This window comes from Phascolarctos cinereus, unplaced genomic scaffold (assembly GCF_003287225.1).
Source record: "Phascolarctos cinereus isolate Bilbo 61053 unplaced genomic scaffold, phaCin_HiC Scaffold_2;HRSCAF=192, whole genome shotgun sequence".
Lineage (NCBI taxonomy): Eukaryota > Metazoa > Chordata > Mammalia > Diprotodontia > Phascolarctidae > Phascolarctos > Phascolarctos cinereus.
Genome location: NW_027555625.1, coordinates 308,542,126 through 308,548,384, shown reverse-complemented (window position 1 = coordinate 308,548,384; position 6,259 = coordinate 308,542,126). Strand labels below are relative to the sequence as shown.

Below are 6,259 nucleotides of genomic sequence, written 5' to 3'. Positions count from 1 at the left end.
CTTTCAGGTAGTCCAGTAATTTTTAAATTATCTCTCCTGCATCTATTTTCTAGGTCAGTTGTTTTCCACTGAAATATTTCACGTTGTCTTCTATTTCCCCATTCTTTTGGTTTTCATTTATACTTTCTTGATTTCCCATAGAGTCATTACCTTTCATTTGTTCCATTTTAACTTTTAAGGAATTATTTCTTTTTCAGTGAGCTTTTGGGCCTCCTTTTCCACTTGGTCAATTGTGCTTTTTAGGCCATTCTTTTCCTCATTGGCTTTTTGGACATCTTTTGCTGTTTGGGTTAGTCTATTTTTTACAGGTTGTTATTCATATTAATTAACTTATTTTTGGTTTTTAACATTCACTTCCATAAGATTTTGAGTTCCAAATTTTCTCCCTATCTCACCCTTCTACCCACCCCAAGATGGCATGCATTCTGAATACCCATTCCCCTAATCTGTCCTCCCTTCTATCTCCCTCCCCCATTTCTCTTTTCCTGTAGGACAGGATAGATTTGTTTACCCCATTGCCAGTATTTTATTTCCCAGTTATATGTGAAAACAATTTTTTTTCCTTAGGTACACCAACCATTTTATTTTCCTCTGATTGGTTCAGGAATGTTGATGGGCAGATAGCACTTTATATGGGCTTTGGAGAGGGTCTGGGAGCAGTACTGGCAGGTCTGAAGTGGGGCGGGATTGTCTGATCCTTTCATGCCTCATGGGACCAATTCCTCACTACCTTGCTGTGAATCATGCAGCTCACACAGTAATGCAGTTTCACATACAGTTTGGGCAGCACATAGGAGTCAAAGATGCTAGCCTTGGAGATATACCTGATGGCCTCGGCTTCCTTGATGTTGTGAATGACTTCTTGATGGCCTTGTCTTTAGGCACGCAGTGGATGCAGTTGGTGCAGCAGATGGGCTACATGTGGCCAAGGCCCGTCTTGGTGTGCCTGTTGCTCCTCATCTTCTTGGTCATCTTGGAAGCCAGGAACTGAAAAAGCAAAAAGAATTTTTAACATTTGTTTTCAAAGCTTTGGGTTCCAAATTCTCTCTCTCCCTTCCTCTCCACCAACCCTCATTGAGAAGGCAAGCAACTCGATACAGGTTATACATGTGTAGTCATGCAAAACACTTCCATAATAGTCATGTTTATTATTTTCTTCAGTATTTTTTTGGGTCTTCTTTAGCAAGATGTTGACTTGTTTTTCATGATTTTTTTTTGCATCATTCTCAGTTGTTCGTCTCCTTCTCTTACTTGCTTCTCAAAATCCTTTTTGAACTCTTCCATGGCCTGGGACTGATTAGTACTTTTCTTGGAGGCTTTGGTGTAGGAGCTTTGACTTTGTCATACAACTTCTGGTTGTATGCGTTGATCTTCTTTGTCAACAAAGTAAGATTCTATGGTCTGACTTATTTTTGTGCAGTTTGCTCATGTTCCCAGCCAATTACTTGACTTTTTAACTCTTTGTTAAGGTAGAGCTCTGCTTGCAGTATGGAAGGTGTACTGTCCCAAGCTTCAGAGGTTTTGTGCAGCTGTTTTCAGATATACTTCTAGTGACCTGTAAATTTTCAGTTCTTCCAAGGTGGTACAATCAAAGGAGAAGTGTTTACTCCTTTCCTGACTTGTGCTCTGGTCGATGAGTGACCACAAGCACTCTTTTCTGCCTTGGAAGTGTAAGGAGGGATCTCTCTTCATCACCACTACAAGCTCCACCACATCAATGCTCTTCCTTGCCCCAGGACCACCACCCAGAACTGCGACGCAGATCCAAGCAAGGGCAAAACAAGAGAATCCTGGCTCAGTACCAGAAAAGAGATCACTGCAACCCCTATGATCAGCCACTTGATTCCCCCTCAGTCTGTGGGTCTAAAGTTCCAGAAGCAGCTGCTGCCCCAGGGCTGTGCTAGGACTGGGGCTGGGATCAAGCTTCCCTCTGACCATAGTCACAGACCTTTTAAGCTGTCTTTGGTGTTTCTGGGTTTAGAGATCTGGAAACCTCCACAACTGCCAGTGATTCAGTCCTCTGAGGCCTGTTCTAGGTTTGCTGGGGCCCAGTCTGTGCTGGACTGTTTTATGCTAGACTGTGTTCCTCTCTCACACTGGTGCAACAGACCTTTCATGTTGACCTTCAGGTTGTCTTGGGCTGAAAATTTGTTTCACTCTGTCTTTTTGTGGGTTCTGCTGCTCTAGAATTTGTTGAGAGTCATTTTTGCAGTTATTTGGAGGGGTTTCAGGGAGAGCGAAAGGAAGTCACTCCTTTTAGTCCACCATCTTGGCTCCTCCCCCACACACCCCTACCTCATTTCTTGCCTAGACTTATATCACTGAATAGGTGTTGCCTTGGAAAAGCTAAGACCTGGGAAATACTTTCTTAAAAAGGCCAAGTTTTCCCACTGCATCTGTGGTCTTCTCCAGCTATCCTGACTTTTGTCTTGCCACTGGACTCATATGGCCCTGGAACAGAGAGTGAGGCTGATGACTTTGCACAGTCCTGCCTCACTTAAATTCAATTCATTTACAAGTCAAGACATCACTCTCCTGATATCATTGGTCCTCTTCAAGAATGAAGGACAAACAACAACAGCCACCTATATTAATCAACCTCTTATCCTTTGAGGTTTATACTTTACCAATATCATTCAATGTAGATCTTAGGAATCATTATTTATTGACTTGGAGGACATTCTCTCTTCTTCCTCAATGTGTTCAGCTTCTTGTTCATGGACTACCTTCCCCTCTTTCTATTGCACTATACTTGAGGATTTTAACATACACATTGCTGGGTTTTTTTTGCTTGTTTGTTTTTGGGAGGCAGTTGGGGTTAAGTGACTTGCCCGTAGTCACACAGTAGGAGATTTATGTGTATGTACAAGCAACTGATTGAGCCCTTGCCCCAAAAGAACATGCATTACATTTTCATAGGGGAAGATGACATATATAGGCATCGATCTCAGAGCTAGAGTTTGAAGGAGGGAATGTGGGGAAAGTGGCTACTGTGGTATAGGAATTATGGTATTACATGAAGTTGATTGGGTAATTAGTCCAGAATTCAGCAAGGTAAAGTGAATGCTCACAAATCAGAGGCATATGGGTTGGAGCTTTCCAAGTTACATTTGAAAGGAAACAAGCATACTGTCTATCAGTCAACAGTTGCTGGACATTAGGCATGGAATGAAGTATACATATTTAGATATAGTCAACAAATTAATTTGCTTTGTTTAATTGTAATTATTCAGAATGAGAGTGGAAGTCTGGGAAGTGAGATGGTTAAAAAAGAAATAATGATTTGTAAATATTTACAGAAACAAAAACTGCAAAAATGAAGGAAAAATAAATTAATTCATGCACAGCGTTATGTTAAGTGCTGTTCAGAGCAAGTTAGACATGATTGTATTATCAGACAGCATACAGGTAAAAAAAAAACCTTGCCATGTACAGGATGAAAAGCTGAGCCAAAGTATAGAATGAACTGCATTCCAAATATTCCAGCAGTTTTTGTCAAAGATATATTCCAAATAGGTATACAACTTAGAAAAAAATGATATCATAAACAAATTATAGGAGCAGGGGAGAAAGTTACTTTTCAGATCCATGGATAGGCTAAGAGTTCATGACCCAACAAGCAATAGAGATGATAGTAAAAGCTAATGAACAATTTTGATTACATAAGATTAAAAGGCTTTTTTTTTTTGCACAAGCAAAATAAATGCAGTTAAAGGTAGAAGGTAAATAGGTAATTGGGGAAAAATATAATAGCAACTTTTTCTGATAGTTTGCATATCCAAGATAAATCTAGAACTGATAAAAATTTACATGACAAAAAAAATTAACCAATAGATAAACAGTCAAAAGTATATGAACAGGCAATTTTTCAAAAGAAGAAATCCAACCTATCACCAACCATATGAAAAAAGCTCTAAATTACTTGTAATTAGAAAAATACAAATTAAAGCAACTCTGATGTTTAACTTCATATTCATCAGATTGCTGAAAATGACTAAAGAAAAAAATGTAAATGTTGAGTCTGTGGGAAAACAGGAATGCAAATGTACTTTTGGTAGAGTGGTGAATTGGCTACCATTTTAGAAAGCAATTTAGAAACATTACCAAAAAAAGTACTAAAAACTTTATACTCTCCGACCCAATGATACCATTATTCAGTCTACGTGCCAAAGAGAACAAAAAAAGTGGAAAAGGACCTATATATATATAAACATATTTATGGCACCTTTTTTCTTAGAAAGCAAGACAAAATAAAACAAAATTGGAAACTAAAGTAATGTCCACCCATTAGGGAATGGCTAACCAAATCAGGGTATATGGATATATGGAATATTATTTTGCCAAAATAAATGTTAGAATGGACAGTTTCATAGCAAACTGGGAAGACCTTCATGAATTCACAAAGAGTAAAGTAAGCAGAAGTAGTAGAGCAATCTGTACAATGAAAACAATATAAAGAAAAATGACTTTGAAGACTTTAAAACTCTGATTGATGCAAAGTTAAATTATGAGTTCAGAAAACTGGCCTTCTGCCAGAAAGGTGATGGACTTAAAATGTGGAATAAGAAATATATTTTTAGGTTCCAATTCTGGGAGCCAAGATGGTGGAGTAAAAAGGTAGTCGCTCTCACTCTCCCCTATCAACTTCTGAAAATCCTGATAATATCACCCCAGGAAAAAACCCTGGAACAACTGAACTATAAGAAAAAGGGGAGCAGCAGTGTAGCAGCCCAGCAAAATGGGTCTCCCAGTGCCTCAGCAAAAATAAGGGAAGCAGCACTACAAAGGGCCCCAGGCAGATAAGCATCCTGCAGCATTCATCTGAAAGGAACTGAAGAAAGCAACCTAAAGTCTTCATAAAGCCCAGGCCTTGCTGATTCCAACCCAACACCAGGTAAGCTGTCAGAATCCCAGGAAGAGATCCTGAAGCCCAGGTGATAGAGCAGGCAAACATCAACACCTGGACCTCCAAGTGCCTCAGTGAGGGCGGGGGTGGGGGGGTGGGGGTTTGGGGATGGGTGGGAGGAACTGGTGAAAACCAGCTCAGAAAACCATGAGGTGCCTCGGCACTCTACCACAATGGAATCTCCCAGTGCTTTAGCAGAAACAAGGGAGGGAGCACTGCAAGGGGCCCAAGGCAGATAAACATCCTGCAGCACACATCTAAAAGGAGCTGAAGAAAGCTAAAGGAAAGGAAAATCAGGCAACCTAGAACTGCCTGAAAGTTCCAGCCTGGCTGATTATAGCCCAACAAGAGGTAAGCTGCCAAAACCCTACAGCCTCCAATTGCTAACATAAGAGGCCCCAGCACACAAAGCCAGTGACCAAGACCTAGGCTCCCAATACAGGAAGCTTTGGTCAGTGCCTTCTGTTCCCCAGTAGGAGAACTCAATCTTTTTAAAGGCCAAGGAATAAAGAAAAACCATGAGTAAAAAGAAACATACCATAGATTCATATTATAAGAAGAGTGAAGATCAGGACAAAAATTCTGAAGAGGACAACATTGTCAACAAACCCACATCTCCAACATCAAAAGGGAATATGAACTGGTCTGAAGCCCAAAAAGCCTTCTTAGAAGAGCTCAAGAAGGATTTTAGAAGTCAAATGAGATAGGTGGAAGAGTCCTTAAAAAATACCATTGGCCAATTGGAAAAAAACTACACTGAAGAAAACAAGTCCCTAAAAAACAAAATTGGCCAACTGGAGAAGGAAATGCAAAAACTAACATAAGAAAACAATCTGTTAAAAACTAGAATTGGACAAATGGAAACTAATGACTCTATGAGAGAGCAAGAATCAGTCAAACAGAAACAAAAAAAAAATGAAAAAAATAGATGAAAACATAAAATACCTCATTGGTAAAACAACCGACCTGGAAAATCGATTCAGGAGAGACAATTTAAAAATTATTGGACTACCTGAAAATCATGATGAGAAAAAGAGCCTGGACAGCATCTTTCAGGAAATCATAAAGGAAAACTACCCTGAAGTCCTAGAACCAGAAGGGAAAATAACCATAGAAAGAATATACCACTCATCACCTGAAAGAGATCCCAAATTGAAAACACCAAGTAATAAAACAGCCAAATTCCAAAATTACTAGATGAAAGAGAAGGACAGAAAGATACAATATGCCGTTAATAAGGGCAGACTGTTTACAAGGGAAGATGACATTTGCAACTCTTGAGAAATGTGTTGTTATAACACCATGTTAAAGGAGTATACATAAAGAGGGTGGATATTAGTTGACTTTGATGTA

The 6,259-nt window shown here is 39.4% G+C and overlaps 1 pseudogene; it reads right to left on the bottom strand.

Annotated features, from left to right (window-relative positions):
• Positions 1 to 628: 628 nt before the first annotated feature.
• LOC110211279 (putative ribosomal protein eS26-like pseudogene) lies at positions 629 to 972 on the bottom strand (annotated as a pseudogene).
• Between the last annotated feature and the right edge of the window lie 5,287 nt (positions 973 to 6,259).